The following is a 22,445-nucleotide window of genomic DNA, read 5'->3' as shown; positions in this document are numbered from 1 at the left end:
GAGCTGTGGTGTAGGTTGCAGATGTGGCTTGGATCTGGTGTTGCTGTGGCTCTGGCGTAGGCTGGTGGCTACAGCTCTGATGTGACCCCTAGCCTGGGAACCTCCATATGCCGTGAGAGCGGCCCAAGAAAATGGCAAAAAGACCAAAAAAAAAAAAAAAAAGAACAAACAAGCATATGAAAAGATGCTCAACATTGTTAGTCATTAGGGAAATGCAAGTTAAAAGTACAGTGAGAACACACATGCACACAAAAAAAATTTGTATATGAACGTTTATAGCGGCATTATTCATAATGGCCAATGGAAACATCCAAATCTCCATTAGCAATAATTAGCATTATTTGAACAAATATCCAAATATTCTCAGCATGACCTGTAACAAAAATCAAAAGGTGGAAACAATTCAAAAACTCATCAATGAGTAAAGAAATTTAAATACGCAAAAAAGGAAGAAAGTAGGAGTTCCCGTCATGCCTCAGCAGAAGCCAATCTGGCTAATATCCGTGAGGATGCAAGTTCGATACCTGGCCCCATTCAGTGAGATAAGGATCTGGCATTGCCATGAGCTGTGGTGTAGGTCACAGACATGGCTCAGATCCTTCATTGCTGTGGCTGTGGCATAGGCCAGTGGCTAGAGCTCTGATTTGACCCCTAGCCTGGGAACCTTCATATGCTGCAGGTGTGACCCTAAAAAGACAAAAATAAAAATAAAAAAAAGGTATGAAGTACAATGTGGATGAACCTCAAAAACATGGTATTAAGTGAAACAAACCAGACACAAAAGATCACATATGATTTCATTTTTATGAACTACTCAATAGAGGTAAACCCACAGAGAAAAACCATATTGGTGGTGCCATAGGCTAGGAGTGACTGCTTAATGGGTACAGAGTATCCTTTTTGGGTGATGAAAATGTTTTGAAACTGGATCAAGATAATGATCTCACAATATTGTGAATGGACTCAATGTTACTGAATCAAATACTTGAAAAGTATTAACTTCATGTTGTGTGGATTTGACCTTGTTCTTTTTATTTATTTATTTATTTTTATTTTTATTTTTTGTCTTTTGTCTTTTTGTCTTTTTGTTGTTGTTGCTATTTCTTGGGCCGCTCCCATGGCATATGGAGGTTCCCAGGCTAGGGGTTGAATCGGAGCTGTAGCCACCGGCCTACGCCAGAGCCACAGCAACGCGGGATCCGAGCCGCCGAGCCGCGTCTGCAATCTACACCATAGCTCAGGGCAACGCCGGATCGTTAACCCACTGAGCAAGGGCAGGGACCGAACCCGCAACCTCATGGTTCCTAGTCGGATTTGTTAACCACTGCACCACGACGGGAACTCCCTGACCTTGTTCTTTTTAAAAAGGGAAGAAGAAATGCAGAAATGGGAGTAAGAGGGCCAGAGATTAAGTCCTGATTTTAGTACTTATTAGCCATTTCACTACAGGCAAGTGACTTAAATTCGCTATGAGCCTCGGTTTCCTGAGGCTTACTTATCTGTAAAATAAGGATGATAATATTGGGACCATCAGCTTCATAGGGTAATCATAGAAACAAAAGGATATACTGCTTACTATGTATTTATATCATGTAACAGTGATAGAATGCTAGTTATCATTGCCACTGAGGTAGTATGTTAAAATGAACACTCAGTAAGAAAATTTAAAGCTTTTTTTCATATTTTATAAAATCCAAGTTGCAGTAAATGTACTCATAAAGTTCCATTTTTTTAATTTTTAAAAAAGTTTTATCGAGGTATAATTGATTTACAATGGTTTTTTTGGTTGTCTTTTTGTCTTTTTAGGGCCGCACTCTCGGCATATGGAGGTTCCCAGGCTAGGGGTCGAATTAGAGCTGTTGCTGCCGGCCTACACCACAGCCACAGCAAGGCCAGATCCAAGCCACCCCTGTAACCTACACCATAGCTCATGGCAACGCCGGATCCTTAACCCACTGAGTGAGGCCAGGGATAGAACCTGCAACCTCATGGTTTCTAGTGGGATTCGTTTCTGCTGTGCCATGACAGGAGCTCCTGATTTACAATGTTGTGACAATTTCTTTATTTTTCTTTTCTTTCTTTCCTTTTTTTTTTTTTTTTTTTTTTCACCATCCCATGGCATATGGAGTTCCTGGGCCCAGGATCAGATCTGAGCTGCAGTTGCAGCCAGGGATCGAACCTGCGTCCTGGTGCTGCAGAGACGTCACCGATCCCACTGTACCGCAGCAGGAACTCCACAAAACTCTATTTTTAATTAATTCGTATATTACAAGCAAATAATTAAAATAGATAATTCTTACCCAAATAAGTTAGGCAACATCCTAATATTTAACTTTGATATCAAGTCTCATTATAGAATTCACCCAAGAGAAGGAAGATAAAATACACCTCACAAATTCTTTCACAGAGAGGTGACAGAAATATGAGTATTTTCAATGTCCAATAGGCATGAATCACATGATTATTTGTGGTATATCGTCTTCTGTGGTGCAAATTTTCACAATATTTTCAATTGAGTAGTGGCAAAACTATGAGTAGGAAGAATATAAACACCTTAAGTTTAAGAAATGTAAACAGGACTTATGGTTGTAATGGCTTAATGTTTAATTGTCCTGTTAGTAAAAAATGTTTTCCCCCAAATTTCAACCTGGCTTCAGTCTAGTTCAAATCCAGATAATGCAAAGTTTGACTTCACAATACTTAAAATAACATAAAAATCGTACACATAAAGAAGTTGGGAAATAGCACCCAAAGATCAAAAGATCTCACTCTTCCTCTGTTTTTCTTTCTTTCATACCATAAGCAGTCCCGTGGGAATTTGGGAAGAATCTGGTAATAAACAAGGGAAGTCTGATGAAATCATTAGGATTTTTATAACACATTTATGAGGTTAGCAAATAGTCTCTCCTCTCTGTTTTTATCTCTCTGTACCATCTCCCCAAAGTACACTAGCTGATACTTTCTTGAAACATTTTAGAGGGTAAAGTACAAGAGAATTGAGGGTTTAGAGGATTTCACAAATTATTTGGACTATATAAATATAACTCTATTTTTCTTTAGACTCCTATAGTCATTTCATGCCCCTGTGAAATTCTGACCATCCAGTGATAAAAGCCTGTGGGAAAATTATTCATTATCCACAATTTAGTAATTTGCAATAAAATCCTCTAACACAAACTAGACACATGGAGTTGTTGTGAGCTTCAAGAAAAATTATAACAGCTCAGTCTAGCCAGCATATGTGTTCTTATTGTTGTGATTCTGGCTTGTGATTACTAAACACACTTGAAGTGCCCAACAGCAAACACTTTAGTCCCTGAAATTCTGTAAGCTCATTATAAATTCTTGAGTTGAAGGCAGGCCCAAAACACATGCTTCTGAATACCCAAAGATCCACTGTAGCTGCAAGTAACCAAGCACACCTTGTAAACTCCATATTTTTTTTAACACTAAGTCACATATATGAATAGTTCATTTTCTCATTTTTAATTAATCTGAGACTGACTGTTCCAAGAGAGACTGCTGGCTAGTGTGAGACAGCAAGTTGACATCGCAAAAGCTTAATATTTTCATTACTGTTATAACAATTCTATTAGCCTTTTTCACTATTAAAAATAGTTTGCAGCCCTTATTACTAGTTGTAAGGAGTTCTACACATAAGAAACTTAGTCTGTGTATGGAAGAGGTCTAACGTTATTGAGTACTTACCAGCTACTAGATTCTAGCTGAAAGAGAGAGATGATTGATACTAAATTATACATATACTATATGTTATGTATATATCATATATTTTACATAATAAATTATATATATTATAGAAACATTATATATCACATATTATTTATATTTATATATATAACATATAATTACATATATATGTAACTTCATTTAACCTTCACCAAAATCTTGTGAAGGTATTATTATTACTTTCTTTGTAGCAATTAAAACACTGAATCTCAGAGTGCTGAAGTCAATTGTCCCATAGTCAATAGGCCAAATTGGGGCTCAAACCCAGGGTCTTCTGACTCCAAGGGCAAGGCTTACAAACCCAAGCAGATGTGTTAAACCTAAGGAACCTAGCATCCTGACATCAAAGAAGCCTCCCGGGTGGTGACAAGAGAAAACCAGAACCAAGTCTGCTCCTCTAAAACGTATTTCCAAGTGCCTGCCATGTGCCTTGTGCAGGGTGAAGAGACAGACATGGTGCCTGCCTCCACAGAGCTGATGCTGCAGAGGTGAGCTGAGATACGGAGCCCGAGTGCCTCACGTGACTCCGGAGAAGTGTGGACGTGGCAGTGATAACACGCCACAGGAGAAGGGCCTTCTGGCTCCCAGGATGGTGGGGAGGAGGTGAAAATAAATCTTACCACTCTGTCAAACGTAATAAGTTTAACATGAGACCTTCCATTGATTTAACAAGCATTGATAGAGCACCAACCAAGTGCAAGGCACCAAGCTGAGCCCCCACCTTTCATAAGAAACTCCAATATTTCATGCTTCTCCTGTTACAGACACACAGGCATCTCCTGAGAGAAAGTTGCACTTCCGTTGAAAGATCACAAGTATTTATTAAAGATCTCATTGATTATTCTAAAAGTGGCATGGTGATAAGAGCCTTCTCCATGTGGGGAGCCTGGGTGGAACTGAGGGCGCAAGGGTGGGGTGTTTCAGACCAGATTACATGCAGGCAATGACCACAGAATTGAAGCATTCAGGCCCTGTCTCCCTCCAATGCATCTAACTGTGGAAACTCAATCAGGTCCAGAAATGAATCAATTTCCTTTGCCTGTGTCCTTAAATTTGATGAATAGAGCCTTTACTTAGAGCTACTGAAGCTGCTATTCATCTCAGTTAGTTGCTAAATAAAACGTTGTTCTTGGATGTAATTCTGGCGAATATGACTTTGGAGATTTTTTGTTTAACTATGTAAGTCCAAATTATTCCCCAAGTGATTCTACGTTTGAGCTATTTTTGTTCCACAGGCTCCATATTTTTTTCCATGTCAGAGACTAGGAATCTAGGAAGACCAAGTTTCTTGTTGACGGTGAAGAGGATAAACTCGAGTCTAAGTGCAAATTTTTTGTGACAAACAGCTGAACCCTTTCTGTGATGCTCATTAAGAATTACTTTTCTATTCAATGACATTTGATAATCTGGGAAGAGTTGTAGAGCTTTAGACATATATAGTTTAAATGGATGAAGAAAGACAAAGTTTAAATAAACAAATAAACTTGTGTCTAATGAGAGACCCAATGGTTTTGATTTGAAGGACAGTGTCTAGTCAAACTTTCTTCATATAATAGTTCAGAACCCCGCAGTCTTCTACAGATAATGACTTGCCCATGGTCATGAAACTAGTAGTGGTAGAATGTATTTGGGTCCATGAGTCCTTTTTTCCTTTCCTTTCTTTAAATTTCTAGATAAATGTTTACTTTTATCTAAGTGAGGCAGGCTCATAGTTTAGAAAGTCAAAGAGTAAACAACCAAAAGGCATCACACCAAAACCGCCAGTCCCTGACCCACCCCTCACCACAGCCCTAGTCTCTGCCTTCAGGGGGATCTGTTCTGAGCTGCTGCTTCCAACATTTATACATCATCATTTCTCTATATCATAAGTTTCTCTCCATAAGTTTTTATTATGAAAAATGCCAAAAAGCATATATACATGTACACATAGAATTAGTTATACACACATTTTGGATATTTCTTTAGAAAGCTGCAAATATCGGGATTCCCATTGCTGCTCGGTGGTTAACGAACCTGACTAGTATCCATGAGGATACACACTGGATCCCTAGCTTCGCTCACTGGCTTGAGGATCCAACGCTGCCGTGAGCTGTGGGGTAGGTCACAGATGTGGCCCGGATCCTGAGTTGCTGTGGCTGTGGCTGTGGTTGTGGTCAGCAGCTACAGCTCTGATTCAACCCCTAGCCTGGGACCCTCCATATGCTGCGGATGGGGCCCTAAAAAGACAAAAAAAAAGTTGTAAACATCATGACACTTCACTCCTAAATACTACACAGCCATACAAAATGTAAAATTATGCTTTCTTTGCCTCCCTTCTTTTAGACATTTCCATGAGATTTTCCATTTTGGTTGTGGAGGATTTAGTTTTCTCACACCATCATTCTTCTGTTTCGCAACTCCCATCCACCCAGTATCATTATAGTACAATTTCTGGTTAAATGTATTCAATGTTGTACAATCTTTGTTTTTCCTGAAATCAATAATTGCCCTGATTTTTCATTTGCTCACTTTTCCAGCTTAGTGCAGGAAACATTCTTTCTACACCTTCCAAAGACTTTTTAAAACATTTATTCGCAGATCTCTATCTCTTGATTGACTTGTTTTTTGTTTTTGTCCTTAGCCGTCCTGCCTCAAGCTCCCCTCTCTCCCTTGGCTTTCACCCTCCAAGTCCCTCTGCCTGTCTCCATGTCTAGATTCTGGATCTCCTGGGTCTCGTGGTTGGTGCACTCCCTTGTCTTGGTGGGATGCAGCCACTAACAGGTTCATGAGGAGAGAAAGGGCAGCGTAAAGGACGACGTCTACCTCTTGCGTCTCGCTGCTCCAGTCAGGACCCATCTCCTTCTGCACCTGCTGGGGAGCTGTGCCCATTTTCCCCTCATCCTGACGACTCCTGTCACCAGCTCCTGGGATTGAGTTCCAAGCACCATGTAGCATGTCTTCCTCTTTATTGGCTTATTTACTCCCTTGCTTTGGTGGAGTGGGCTCCAAAAGCTTCCTGAGAAATGGCACATGGGAGGTAAAAGTGTATGGAACTTGGGAGTTCCTGGTGTGGCGCAGCGGAAATGAATCTGACTAGGAACCACGAGGTTGTGGGTTCGATCCCTGGCCCCACTCAGTGGGTTAAGGCTCCAGCATTGCCATGAGCTGTGGTATAGGACACAGATACAGCCCGGATCTGGTGTTGTTGTGACTGTGATGTAGGCTGGCAGCTGTAGATCCGATTAGACACCTAGCCTGGGAAACTCCATATGCCATGGGTGCCGCCCTAATAAGACAAAAGACAAAAACAAAAGTGTTTAGAACTTTCATATCTGAAACTATCTTTGATCTATGCTTGGTTGATATTTTGGCTGACAATGTATTCTAAGCTGGAAATAACTTTCCTTCAGAATTTGGAGCCATTCCTCCATTGTCTTTTAGCTTCCACTGAGGCAGATGAGAGGTCTGAAATAATTTCGATCCTTCATCCTTTGTATGTGACTTGTTTTCCCTTTTTTGAAACTTGTAGAATCTTCCTCCTATTTTGAAATTTTAGCATGATGTGAATAACTGTGATTTGTGTGATGCTGGGTATCAAGTGGGCCCATTCAGTCAAAATTCACTTCAAATCTGGGGAAAAAAATTTTTTTTATTCTTTGTTTCCCTTCTCTTTATATTTCATTGTCTCTTTCCCTTTATTCTCTGGAAGATTTATTCAACGTTCTTTTTCAACATTTCTAATTCCAACCCTAACACCATTTTTCTATCATGCTTTTAATTTCTAAAAATTTGTCTTGGTTCTTTGAAACTGTGGGGCTTTTTGGTTTGTTTTGGATTTTCTTTTTCCTAATAGCATTTGTTCCCCAGATGCAGTATCTTCTCTTAACTCTCAGAGGATATTCATGATCTTTTTAGTGTTTGGTTGTTTTCTTCTCTCTGCCTTGCTACTGTTTTCTCCAGGTTGCTTTTTTTCCCCTGTTGGTTCATTTTAGCTTCTACCTTCAAGGTTAGTGATCTCCTGTGGATATCTGGCAAGCTCTGGCTGTCTGCTTATGTTTAATATGGGGAACCAGAAAGCTGATGGGCAGTTTTGAGATGTTTGGCTTGGGCTCACCCATGTTGTACTTCACTGTAGAATGATCTGGTTGCTGAGTCTGTCGAACTGTGGATAAAAGTAGATTTAGTTCTTTTCTCTAGGGCTGTCAGTTTCCAGCTGGAATACTTTTCTCTCTCTCTTGTCTAGAAGGTCAAAAATCTTGCTTCTTGTGTTGTGAGAGTTAAGTAGGGAAGAAAAGGTGAAATGAATCATCACTTAGAGCTTGATTTCCCTGTTTTGATATGGTAGCCCCACCTTTAGCGCTTCCTGGCACCTCCCAGTCCAAAGAGCCTCAGTTTCCCCTCTGCAGGGAACCACCTCCAGTGCCCTGGGGGGCTGGGAGAGGGGCTGGTTCCTAGGGTGGAGGTGACAGCCAGTCAAAGAGTCTATTCACCTCCACAAGGGCTCTCATCAGACTCTTTATTTTGCTCTCTACTTCCACCCTCCTCCACCAAAAGTCCCTGCTGCTGCACAGAGGGCCAGCTGAGCACAGAGATCAGGCTGGTTCTCAGCTTTCTCCAGTCCAGGTTTAGCATTTGGTTTATAATATTTGGCATGTGTGTTACCTGTAGATTTCTGTAGGATAGCTGAAATCGACTGCAGTCAACAGCCATGCTATGAGCATGCATGGCTCCTCCTGTGCACAATGGAAAGAAGATGGTCCCCAAAGCAATGACTTGTTCAGCAGGGATTAAAAGGTGGAAAATGCCAAAGAACTGAAATCTCTAACACCCTGCACTTCCTCTTAGGTCTCTCTCCACTACGTTTTGCAAAGAGACCTATTAGAGACTCAGTGTCAAATATCTGAGCCATTGGCCATGGCAAATGGCATCTCAGAATTAGCTAGAAGAATTTGGGCTAAGATATGAAAAATCTTCAGTCAAATATATTTTTTCAGAAAAGCGCTGTTATGGGCAAAGATGATAAAGGGGAAGCCGCAGGAGTGACCGTCTCAAAGTTTGGACATTTTCCCTTCAGGGAGATGCAGCCAATGCCAGGCATGACGTAAAGAGGTACCTCTCCATGGTCAAGTGCCTGGGCTTGTCCCAGGTGATGCCATGGGGACCGGGTTGGGGGTCAATGCAACACTTACACAAACAAGCTGTGTTTTAGAGCAGTACTCTCCCTCACCCCGAGAGGCTTCCTCCCCTCTGAAAACCCCACCCCCACGTGTCAATCAGAGAAAGGCTGGTCCTTGACAAGTCCTCTGGACAGGGTTTACCTCATCAGAAGCAATAATTTAACTTTGGTTTGCTTTTGTTTTTTTCCCATTGGTTCCACTGTATCTTACTTATAAAGTAACACTTGGAATGGAAATATTTTTTAAGGATATACTGGCTGCCTGAGATAAATTACCCCGGATCCATTTCACATCTTAAACCAAAATGTATTATGATCTGACATTAGCTGATTCATAATGAAAGTTACTTCATTCTTAAGGTAAGAGATCCAAAGAATAATCTCAAAAAGGCTCTCTGATATCTGGGTAGAGATACCATTTCCTCATTTCTTCACGCCACAGGGGGCAAAGGACAATTACATCAAAGACATCTCCTGTATATTGCGCCACTAAAAGGATTATGTGCAAGCCTGTAGTAGGAGGCTGGGGTTCCTTGTAAAGGGTTCCTGACTTGGTCAACTACTGTTTAGGAAGCTCAATTGGGACCTGGTTTCCTGGCTTTATTTCTCCCACCAATCAGATCCTGCTTCTCAGATGTGGATTCTTTTGCTCATTTTTGCTGACTTGAGGTCTCTGTGGGTTGACTCCATTGCTGGCTCAGCCTATCCCTAACTCAACATTTGTTATTTGAGCCAGTTGGCCTCATTCCTATTCTCCCCAGCGTGACCTCTATATTTCTGCTCTGACTTTGAAGCTGGCAGGTGGAGACTGAAATCAAAGGGAAATGTCCTTTGCAGCTACTCATATGGGAGGTGGGCTACTGTGTTGCAAAGGGTTTTGTTTGTAGGAGGCCGCTCTTGTGGTTGGGGTGCAGTAACACCTTAGAGTGATCAGGCTTTTTGACTGCAAGCATCAGAATCCATGTTAGCTAGTTTAAGCAGAGAAGACTATCACCAGGTATCATGTATTTTATAGAATTTCTGGGAAGGCTAGATAATTGGGTTTAGTTGTTAGCCAGTTTCAAAGCAGCCAGGAGAAATGGCCAACCTCTCCCTTGGAAGGTTCTAGTGAAACGTCCCCAACACTATCATCTGCCACACCCTGAACACCAGGGACAAAGTCTAAAACCTCCAGCAAACCTGAACCAGGAAGTCCAGGTGCCTCACTCATGGTCCTTGTCACATCTGCTCTCTCTGCAGAGCCATTACTCACATTGGTCATCTCTGTCTCCTCATCCTAAGCAGTGTGTCCTCTTGGGAAAACCTGGTCACATCTGAGACTACAAAGGAATCTCTGGGGAATGTCATCTTAGTACTCCAGCTTCCCGGCACAAGAAGGAAGAGTAGAGGGAAGTTAGAAAGAGTGTTGAATAAGGCATTTGCAATACGTGGCCCATCCTAAAGAGAATGGGGATTTCACACATGACTCATCTGGGATGAGCAGGGTCCTGGGGTCTAGACAGGAGGATGTTCCTCGGTGTTGGAGGGAAAGCAGTGTCTGGCCAGGGAGGCAGGCCAGGAAATAGATAAGGAGCTAGTGCAGCAGGGAATCTGCTCAAATGGTTTGATACCTGAGGGCTCCTAATAGTCACATCTAGAAGCTACCATACATGACTCTGTGGCAGTGGAAGGCAGCTGTTAACAGTACAGATTCTAGAGCCAGTCTGCTGGGCATGAATCTGAGTTCCACCCTTATAAGCTATGGGATCTTAGGTTGTATATATGTACATGTGCATGTCCTATGTGTGTGTTTGTGTGTGTGTGTGTGTGTGTGTGTGTGTGTGTGTGTGTGTAGGTTGAGCTTTCCCTGAGGATAGGTCCATATTCATGCCAGGGTGGTGACCATAATGAGAGAGAAAGGGAGGAGTATCCATTCCTATATGAATGCTCTCTAAGATCAGGCTATTATTAAGAAATATATATTAGGAGTTTGGGATTAACAGATACACACTACTGTATATAAAACAGATTAACCACAAGGACCTACTATATCGCACAGGGAACAATACTCGTATCTTGCAATAATCTACAAGGGAAAAGAATCTGAATAAGAAGATATGTGTGTGTGTTATATATACATGTATGCATATTACTGAATCACTTTGTTGTACAGTTGAAGCTAACACATCATAAATTAACTATACATCAGTTTTTTAAAATGTTAAGAAAGAAAGAGAACAATTTTCCATACATAGAGCCTGCCTCTCTGCCTGAGGAACAATGGACCATTGCAGAGGAATTACAAAGTACTCCCTTAAGCAAATGAGCTCCTATACCATAATTATGGATTAAAATGTTTGAGTTTTATCCGTTATCTATGACTGAGTAACAAATCACCCCCAAAACTTAGTGTCTTCAATCACAATTTATTATCTCTCACACTTTGGTGAGTTGGCTGGGCAGATCCTCTGCTGGTCTTGTTTTTCCTCACCCACAGCTGCAGGCAGGTGGCTGGGTGGGCAGTCTAAGGTGGTCTCCCTTGTGTGCCTGGCAGGTGGGGCTGGCTGAAGTTGCCTGATTCTCCTCCATCAGTCTCTCAGTCTCCTGGAGGCTAGACCCACTGCCTCAGGTTGGGAGTGATCCATCTTTCTTGGTGCTCCAGAAAGTGCAGGCAACACTGCCAGGCCACTGAGGGCCAAAGCTTAGGAACTCAAAGCACCTCATTTTGACTGCTTTCTACTGGTCAAAGCAAGCAAGGCCAGTCCAAATTCAAGGGAGTGGAGAAATGGACACGACCTCTGGATGAGATGAGGCCCAAAGTCACATTAAAAAGGGTGAGCATCCTGGGATATGGGGGGTAGGGGAGCGGAGGGAGCAGGAGAAGGGGACAGGATTTGTTGTCATTACACAATCCATCACACATGAATAAATTCAGGACTGGCACAATTAAGGATTCAGCGATGATACAGAAATCCCAAGTTCAATACCAATCTTCTAACAAGGCAACCACAACCATCATCGTGATTAATATTTTGCCACTGTTTTTTGTTTTTTTGGCATTCAGAAAAACTGAAAAACTAAATTTTGCAAAAACGGTAGTTGAAGGCAAGACTTTTCAGTAACCGCTTCATAAAGGAATTAATAACCCCTTAGCTGTTTTGAATTGTAGCTTAAAAGTCCTCCACTCATAACAGAAATATCACCTTTACGAAGCCCCTCCAAGCCATGAGAGTCAAGAGTTCCAGGATTTACATTAAGCCTTAAAGGACTTCATTGGCTGCTGTTAACTGTTTTCAAGGGTCTCTGGCATGTTCCCCCTACTGAACGGAAAACTTAGAGGCTTTTCAGATCATGCAAATCAGTTTAGGATGGGCCCTTGGAGAAAGAAAGGTAAAACTTCTCCCTTCTGCCCTATTTGAAAACTCTCACCTGGCTTAAGCCTGAGAACAGGTGGAGGGTGGCTGCCCTTGCAAGATTCCTCTGCTGGCAGCCCCGGTGGCTGTTCCTTTTCATTCTGCTGGTGACCTTGCATAGAGTTACTTCCCTTTCTCAGACATCACCATTCTTGTCTGTAGAAAGACAGAGTAGAAAAGGCACTGGATTAAAGCAAAGCCTGGCTGGAGGCAGCAGCACGGTGGGGGCACTGAGGTTTGCAGGGTGTTGGTGACCCTGAGAGCAGGTGGGCTTGGAGGCTCCGCTGAGAAGTGCGGGACTCTCCACACCTGTGCCCGCCTGAGCTGGGGATTCTTTTTCCTTCTTCCCACTTCCTTTTCAAATTCCATTTTCAGTTGCTACTTTTGAGAATAACTGTGGGATGGCTCTAAGTCTGAAGATCTTTTCTTTTGAACAATGTTTTTGCTGTGACGGGAGAGACAATATCTAACACGTTTTCATGTCTGTCAACCATCCTCGGTCTTCCAAAAACATGTGCTAAACTCCTAACGTACATATCATCATACAAGATACCCCAGAGAGCATCATACTAATTGAATTCCATGAAAAACTGAAATGTAAAGTTGGATGAGTGGAATAACCAAAAGGCTGAAAGCGAAAACAAACATTAAAAGTATTTATTTGAGGGGATTGGGACTTTGAAGATTTTTTTTTTCTCCCTTTTTTTTTTGAATTTAGCATTTTTTATTGTAAAAATAAATTTGTACAAAAAGGAATTTTAACACATGTTTAAGGAGCAATTAAGATTTTTGTTTTCACTTCTAAAATAATACATGAGCTTGTTTGTATAGATGGATGTGAAAACAGTGGCTTGCCGTTTATTTTATATTTGACTCTAATTTTATGGCCGTGGATTAGCCCTATGACAGCAAATACAGGCTAGATTTACAACATCAGTGTCTGTCCTCTCCAAGGAAAGCATATTAAACTGCCACTCTGGTGCCCAGGGCCATCTCAACCTGAAAGCTCATTAAGTAGCCTTGAGACCTACCTGCAAATAGAAAGAAACAAACAAACAGAACAAAGAGAGGAGGAATGTTTTCTGCAGCAATTTCAAATATGTACTATCAGCTCGCTTTCTTGAGCAGTGCTCTTGACCAGAAATCCTAGGAGCGACGGGCTTATCAGTTGATGAAGGAAAGATATTTAAGAAGAAATCCATGCAGACACTGTTAGCCAGTAGCCAGCAGTGAATGCACAAAATGATAAGAATGCCAGTGTTTAAAAGAGCTGGAACTTTTTGAAACAGAGCTGTACATGGACTTTGTCAACCCGATGTTTTAACGAGGAGATAGGTGGCACCATTTAACGTTGCCAACTTTTTTTTTGGTGGGAGGTGACGTTTGTTTCTGAAAAATACTAATTATAATTATCTTACGTTGCATCCAAGAAAAAAAAACTGCCCTCTAGACTACCGCGGCTACCAGGGAGTGGGCTCGGAATTGAGTATTTTTGTGAAAGTCTTTCAATATCACTTAAAAATACGAATAATTTAAGCTTTCCCAACTTTCCAATTTTTAAAGAAAAATCATTAAGGCAATTTTATTACTAAGAATGCAAATGATAGCGAAGTATTTAAAAGAGGATTTCTCTCTTCTGCAATAGTAGGTTTCTTTAAATACAGTGACATATTGTTACCAATAAATGCGAGTCAATTTGTATTTTACCTTTTAAATTAACCATAACATACAGTATGATTCAGTTCTACAAAACATGTTTTGAAGTAGATAAATCTGCTTGTAGTAACTTCACAAATGTTCTTTTGACTTTGGATTTATTATTTCAACTGTCTCTGGCGAGGGCATTTCATACGCTTATAAATCTCTTCAGTTTCTTTTTGTGTTTTAGTGCTTCATGTTAATGGACTCCATAACTGTTACATAAAACACATCTATTCTCAAAGGTTTAGGAACAAACATTTATACCAAGACTGTTTAAAAGTTGGCAGCCTTGGTGAATAGTAAATAATAGTGAATAGGAGCGAACATAAATATACAGATCAATTAAATAACAAATTGTCTCCAAAGAATTTTTTAAAGGTTGCCTGACCTGTCAAGGTAGACATATCCAGGACTCAAATCAATACTGCATGAAGTAGGAATCATGAGGGTTTCCCAGCACTCAATTTTAGTTCTCTTGAGTAAATGGATTTTCCCTAATTTTTGGAATATAATCAGTGTTTAATCAATCTCCTACTTCACTCTAAGTTGCAAGAACCATATTCACTTGCTTACCACTTCTGGTCACTTCTCAATTAACATACTAAAACCCAACTATGCTTCTACGTTCCCTAAATTAGCTGTTTTTGTTTGTTCCTTTTGCTTTTTAGGGTTGCACCCATGGCATATGGAGGTTCCCAGGATATGGGTTGAGTTGAAGCTACAGCTGCTGGCCCACATCACAGCCACAGCAATGCCAGATCTGAGCTGTGTCTTTGACCTACACCACAGCTCAGAGCAATGCTGGTTCCCCGACCCGCTGAGCAAGACCAGGGATCGAATCCGCATCCTCATGGATATCAATTGGATTCGTTTCTGCTGCGCCACAAAGGGAACTCCCTAAATTAGCCATTTGACCACTGATTTTAAGTTAGATACTTGCAAAATCCCCATGACCCTTGAACTTCATAGAAACATTCATATTAAAGTTGCAGACGGATTTCAACTCCTCAGTTTTATCTGCTTCTAACAATACCAAGCTCACAGGGTTAAAGGGGAATCTGTAAGCAAGCCTCTGCACATAGTAGGACTCAACGAAGGTTAGATTTCCCTTCTGCAGTCTCTCTCACCGGACAGAATCTCCGCCTCCACTCACAGGGCAATTGACTGGCATGAAACAAAAGTCACTTGACATAGTGCAAACTCGTTTCATGTCTCATGAAACCCTACCTCTCAAGCCCCTTGAAGGCAGGAACCACGCATCTTCGAATCTTCATATCTGTACTCATTTGGTACCCATATTCAGCATGGGTAAGTGTCAACAAAAGCCAATGTTACTGCTTTTTTTCTGGAGAAGGAGCCCTGGCAGGGCGAGAATGAAGGCACCCCCTGTCATTAAGAGTGTTGGTCAGTTTTGTCCATGTGAGCAAATGAAAGCAAGATTACTTTTTAATTCCTTGAAGACTCTGTCACTGAAGTTTGGCACCCACAGTTCATGAAGGGAGGACATTTGAGTAAATGATTTGCTCCAGAAAAAAAGTGCTGTGCACACTAAAGTTGGGGGCAATGAGAAAACCCCAGTAGTTTCACTCTAATACCTTGAGTCCTAGCCAGTGGACTCCAGTGCCTCTCAATGAGCTAAGGTGATTGCATACCCAATATAACACTCGAAAGAAATTTTCTGGGCAAAAACTCACTATTCAAACAGCTAGTAATTTTATATTTTTGGCCACAACCTCAGAATGCAGAAGTTTCCAGGCCAGAGACTGAATCCTTACCACAGCAGCGACATGAGCCGCTGCGGTGACAATGCAGGATTCTTAATCCACCATGCCACAAGGGAACTCCTCAAACAACTAGTAATTAACAAAACCCTTGGGCATTTATCTGATAAATGTATTATTATTATTATTATTTGCTTTTTTTTAGGGCTGCACCCACAGCATATGGAGGTTCCCAGGCTAGGAGTCAAATCGGAGCTGTAGCTGCTGGCCTACACCACATCCACAGCAATGTGGGATCCGAGCTGTGTCTGCAACCTACACCACAGCTCATGGCAATGCCTTAACCCACTGAACAAGGCCAGGGATTAAACATGCATCCTCATGGGTGCTAGTCAGATTCGTTTCTGTTGAGCCATGATGGGAACTCCCCTGATAAACACAAATTTAATTTAGCAAAGTTTCATTGTGGTCTGAGAGGAAGGTAGCATTTGACTCAACTGAGATGTTATCTATATAAATGAGGAAAAAACCTAACACGCTGGATAAAAAATAAAGGGTTTTGAAAGACAATGAAATATAGCTTTGAGAAGCACATTATTTCAAAGGCAGCAAAAATCTAAATGTTACTTTTTATATACTAGGGAAAAAATAAATATGATAAAACTATACTTTCTAGTACTCATAAATCATTAATAAATGAAACACAAGCACTCTTTCTTTGTGATGAATCAAAAGTACAACGAAAGGGGGAGTTATATTAATCTTATATTTTATCTATAATTTCAATTGTATAATTTATATTATGATTATAACACACAGATGCTTTTGAAATATGTGAAAGAGACTATAAAGGAATGCACACAAGTGAAAGTAATTAGATTAGGTAGTGAGACTGATTCTAAGTAACTTTTGAATAGTTAATGACTAAGAATTCCCCAAAGCTGATAAGAGACATCAGGTCACAAAGTTAAGAAGCCTTATGAATCCCAAGCCAGGATAAATAAAAAGAAATCCATAATTAAGCAAATTCTGGTAAAACTGCGTTAAAAGCTCATATAGAGAGGAGTTCCCACTGTGGTTCAGCAGTAAAGAATCTGACTAGCATGCATGAGGACTCAATCCCTGGTCCTGCTCAGTGGGTTAAGATCCAGCATTGCCATGAGCTGTAGTGTAGGTCACAGACGTGGTTTGCTGTGTCTGTGGTGTAGGCCAGCAGCTGCAGATCCGATTGGACCCCTAGCCTGGACACTTGCATGGTGAGAGCCTAAAAAGAAAAAAAAAATAAAATCTAATAAAGAGAGAAAAATATTAATATCATCCAGATTTTCAAAAGATAGATTTCTTTTAAAGGACTTATAGCAGGTTTCTCAATGGAGATGACACAAGCTAAAAGTCAAAAGAAATGACATGTTCATACTGCTGAAAGAAAATAATTTTATACTGGACAAAAATATCCTTCAGGAATGACATTTTCAGGTAAAAATAAAATAACTTCTCACCAGCAGACTAGCACTTAGGGAAATACCAAATGGAGTTCTTCATGCAGGAGAAAAATGATCAGAAATACAGAAAGTAATGAAGAGTGAAGGTGATGCAAATATGTGGATAAATCTAAATGACTTTACTAGGCAGCACTGATTATGTGTTGTAAGGATAAAAACAAAAAAAAAATGACAATAACTGCATAAAATTCCACAGAAGGCAAATAGAAGTAAAGTGTCTTGAGGTTTTATATTACGCACAAAGAGAATAAAACTAACAGGTAATACTGGGCTTTGTAAAATCAAGCAATCTTGAAAAATCAAGTAATCTTTAGTAAAACTACTGATTAAAACCCAAAACTCTGACAACACCAAATGCTGGCAAGGATGTGGAGCAATAGAAACTCTCATTCACTGCTGGTGGGAATGCAAAATGGTACAGCCACTATGAAAGACAGTTTGTCAATTTCTTACAAAATAAAACCTTCTCTTACCATATGACCCAGCAATCATTCTAACGATTATTTACCCAAAAGAGTTGAAAACTTGTACCTGCACAAAAACCTGTATACAGATGTACTGGTATCTTTCTTAACTCCATAACCTAGAAGCAATCAAAAGATGTCCTTTGTACGTGAATGGATAAACAGTGGTACTTCATACAATGGAGTGCTATTCAGCAATAAAAAGAAATGTTAGTAAGCCACGAAGTGACACAGAGGACATGTAAATGCATATTGCTAACTGAAAAAAAAAAAGTATATTTCAAAGAGATAGAAGGTAATAGTAAATTAAACTCAAAGAAAGAGGAGGAAGGGAATAATAAAGTTAAGAACATAAACTAATAAGAAGATAAAATCAAACATGTAATCATCATCAGCCCCCATGGCAAAGCTGTTCAAGGAAAAAGAAAAAAGGAAATATTCAATGTGAGGAACGAAAAAGAAGACCTTACAATAATTCCAACAGACTTAAAATCAGAAAATCAAAAAAAAGATATATTAAACAACTTTATATAAGTAAAGTTTAAAATACAAATGAAATTTCTCAAAACATACATGTAAAAATTGACAGAATATAAAATTTTAAATAATCTTCCAACCATTTGAAAAATTAAGCCTATAATTTAAAATTTCACAATAAAGAAAACATCAGACAGATACGGCTTCTAAGAAACTTTAAAGGCAGAAATGATGGCAATCTTTCACAAACCCTTTCAGAGCACAGGAAAAACACCTACCATTTGCCAATTCATGGTAAGGTGCCAGAATAACCCTGATATAAAACAACAGAAAACTCCAAAAAAAGAAAATTTTAAGCTGATCTGGCTTGTGAATATAGATATAAATATCCTGAACATAGGACCAGCAAACTACCCATTTGGAAGGTTGATCTGTTGATCTGAACTGGAAAGACAGAGTCATTTTATTTACTGTTTTGTTTTTTTTGTTTTTTTTCCAGAACTTCAGGAGAAATGCCTTTTTTGAGTCCTTGGTAAGTATGTTTTTTAAAAATGAGTAAACCATACCCACCAATATTAAAAAAAAAAAAAAGTCAACTGCATGTTGGGTGTATTCCAGAAAGCAAGGATGGGTTAAGATTTAAAAATCAATGTAGTTTACCACATTAACAGACTAAGAGAAAATCATCTGATCATTTTGGCTGACTTCAATACAAGATGTTGATCAAAGTCATGATAAAAAAACCTCTTAACAAACTAGGGCGAAAACAATTTTCTTAAACTGAGAAAGAGTACCCTCATCCAAAAGAACATTCAGCAAATATCAGACTTCATGGTAAAATGCTGACAGCTTTCCCTCCGGCATTATGACAGACAAGTTTGTTATTAGTTTCCTAGGGCTGCCACAACAAAGTACCACAAACTGGGATCGCTTAGAACAAGAGAAATGCATTGTCCCACAGTTCTGGAGGATAGATGTCTGAAATTAACCTGTTAGCAGGGTCATGTTCTCTCTGAAAACCTTAGGGGAGGAGCCTTCCTGGCCTCTTCCTGGATTCTGGTGGTTGTCAGCCATCCTAGGCATTCGTTGGCTCAGACATGCATCACTCCAATTTCTCTCTGTCTGCACATGGTATTTTCCTCTGTGCGTGTTTTTATCTCTCCTCTTTTCATAAGGACACCAGCCATACTGGAGTAGGGCCATCCTACTCCAGTATTATCTCATCTTAACTTGATTGTATCTGCAAAAAAAAAAAAAAACCTATTTGGAAATAGGGTCGCATTCACAGATACTGGGGTTTAGGACTTCATATACCCTTTTGGGTTAACTCACAAAACAAGTACTCACCCTATTGTTGCTTGTTTTTGTGCTGAAGGTACTGGCCAGTGCAATAAGACAAGAAAAAGAAATAAAAGATATAAAGATGAGAAAGGAAGAAATAAAAACTTCATTATTCATGAATGATGTATTGCCTATGTAGAAAATCCTAAGCAATTCACAAATTATTAAAATTAATAAGTTTAACAAACTGGTCTATTCAAGATTAATATACAAAATTAATTTACTCTGATATAATAACAACAAACAGGAAAATAAATGTTTAAAGACACAATTTACATAAAAATCTACATTAAAAAAACTCAGACACTTTGAAATCAACCTGTCATAATATATGTTAGACCTTTAGACAGACAACTATGAAAACTTACTGAGTGAAATTAAAGGAGATCTAAACAAAGAGAGGAATATGCCATGCTCATGAACTGGAAGATTCAATATTACAAATATGCCAAGTCTCTCCAAAATGATCTGTACATGCCATGCAATTCTGATCAATATCCAAGTTTATGGAAACTGACAAGCTGATTCTCAAGTTTATATGGACACAGAAAAAATCAAGAACAGCCAAGAATCTCTTGAACAAACTGAGGGGACTTGTACTACTAAACATGAAAAATTATTATAAAGCTATTTTCATTAAGACAATGTGGTGCTGGAGTTCCCGTTGTGGTGCAGCAGAAACGAATCCGATGAGGAACCATGAGGTTGCGGGTCCAATCCCTGGCCTCGCTCAGCGGGTTAAGGATCTGGCGTTGCTGTGGCTGTGGTGTAGGCTGGTGGCTACAGCTCCGATCAGACCCCTAGTCTGGGAATCTCCATATGCTGTGGATGTGGCCCCAAAAAGACAAAAAAAAAAAAAGACAATGTAGTGCTGGCACAAAAACAGACAAATATATCATTGAGACAGAAAAGAGGGCCCACAAATGGACCCATGCATGTAGAGATATTTGTTCCATGACAGAAGTAGCCTTTCAGAGCACCAAGTAAAGACATTTTTCAATAAACTATCCTGAGAAAAGTGGAATTCATATGGTTAAAAAAAAAAAAAATCAACCCCTACCTCGTGCTATCAAAACAACTACAGGGGAGTTCCCATCGTGGCGCAGTGGTTAACGAATCCGACTAGGAACCATGAGGTTGCGGGTTTGGTCCCTGCCCTTGCTCAGTGGGTTAATGATCCGGCGTTGCCGTGAGCTGTGGTGTAGGTTGCAGACGTGGCTCGGATCCCGAGTTGCTGTGGCTCTGACCTAGGCCGTAGGCCGGTGGCTGCAGCTCCGATTCAACCCCTAGCCTGGGAACCTCCATATGCCGCGGGAGCGGCCCAAGAAATAAACAACAACAACAACAAAAAAACAAAAAAAAAAAAAAAAAAAAAAAAAAACAACTACAGGTAAAAACATGGATGAATTTCACAAACATAAATTTGAGCAAAAGAATACATGCTATCAGATTCCAATCACATAAAGTTAAAACGAAACTAAACCACACTAAAACAGAAAGAAAGATAAAGGAGTTCCTGTTGTGGCTCAGTGAGTTAAGGATCCAGCATTGCCAAAAGTTGCAGCAGAGTTCACAGATGCAGCTCAGATCTGGTGTGGAGGTGGTCGTGGCACAGGTCTCAGCTGCAGTTCCAATTACACCCCTATCCTGGAAACTTCCATATGTCACACAAGTGTGGCCCTAAGCTGGCAGAGGTGGGGGACTAAACCACACTGTAAGAAATTAGGATTGTGGTTAACGTAGGGAGAAGAAAGTGTTAGCGATTCTGAGAATGGGTACAAGGGGAGTTTCTAGAGAGCTGGTGAATATTTCATTTCTTTGGATGGATAGGATTCTAGCTGTATTTGCTTTGTGATAATTTGATGATGTGTAGATTTACATTTTGTGCATATTTCTTTATTGGTATTAATCTTCCCAATAAAATGATTTTTTAAATGTAGATAGACACATGCACTGAACAAATATTTATTGAGAAATCACTATACCCCAGACACTGTACTAGATCTGGATCAAGAGGAATAGATAAAGGCATAAGTGCTCTGACACCCATAGCTTGCTACAAAAGGAGGACTCTTTATTTGAGGGTGGGGTGATGAGGAAGTCCATTAGATCCTGCACTGGACTGAAATATCAAAATAGTTCAGAAGTGTTCTGCCCATCCCTCAAAAGTGGTGGATGCTTCTTGAAAACATAATACATAGTTCCAGGGTAATTGTACATCTATACTTAGTAATACACTGAAATTCTATCTGCTTACCCAAGGAAAACCTTGGCTTGAAAGTCATGGCACCAGCCCCTAAGAAAACCAAGAGAATACTATTATTAATTTGTAGTGAATTTTGGAGCTATTACAGTAAAATAAAAAATTCTTTGAAGTCCTAATTCGAAAAGCATTGTTTTAAAATAACGTTTTCCTGACTATAAAATACTTAACATGCTCAATGAAGAACATCTGGGAAAACAGAAAATTACAAAGAAAACAAAAACCCATTATTCTATCACCACAGCTACTGTAAATGTTTTGATACATTTCTTTCCATCTTTAAAACACCTTTATATATTTACTTTTACAGTTGAGATCCGAATTTCTGTGATTTTGAAACCCGAGTTTTCCATTTAAAAATATGAGAATTTCCTGATGTCATTAAATAATTTTCCTAAACATGATTCTTAAGTTTGTAAAAATTAAATCTCCAACTTGAATCATCTCAATGAGAAGTCTTTAATCATGCGTAATTTAGTCTAAACATCCGGGGTCCCAAAGTTCTCAGAGGGGTCCAAAACTTTGCTAAAGCCTGTGATAGAACGAACACTGGACCCTGGCAGGCGCGGCCAAGGCTATGTCAAGGGCAGCTTCGGTCACTGAAAGGGACCATTCTAGAGAGTCCCCTGCCCCGCGGCGTGCAAGTGGACCAGCCCCGGAGAGTCCTCGACTTTCCAGTAGG

At 40.0% G+C, this 22,445-nt stretch overlaps 1 long non-coding RNA gene across 2 annotated transcripts; it reads right to left on the bottom strand.

The window, feature by feature from the left end:
* On the bottom strand, positions 6,951 to 22,363 carry LOC102158973. 2 transcript variants are annotated; one of them, XR_002341870.1, is made up of 5 exons: positions 21,758 to 22,363; positions 19,507 to 19,537; positions 19,149 to 19,399; positions 12,311 to 12,450; positions 6,951 to 7,988 (listed from the first exon to the last, which is right to left on the bottom strand). It is a non-coding gene; the product is annotated as an uncharacterized LOC102158973 (long non-coding RNA). The 2 variants fall into 2 exon arrangements; XR_002341869.1 differs by having other exon boundaries at positions 6,951 to 12,450.

The sequence above is a fragment of the Sus scrofa genome, chromosome 2 (genome assembly GCF_000003025.6).
Source record: "Sus scrofa isolate TJ Tabasco breed Duroc chromosome 2, Sscrofa11.1, whole genome shotgun sequence".
Taxonomy (NCBI): Eukaryota; Metazoa; Chordata; class Mammalia; order Artiodactyla; family Suidae; genus Sus; species Sus scrofa.
Note: the sequence above shows the minus strand (reverse complement) of the source record. Positions and strands in the feature narration are given on the sequence as shown.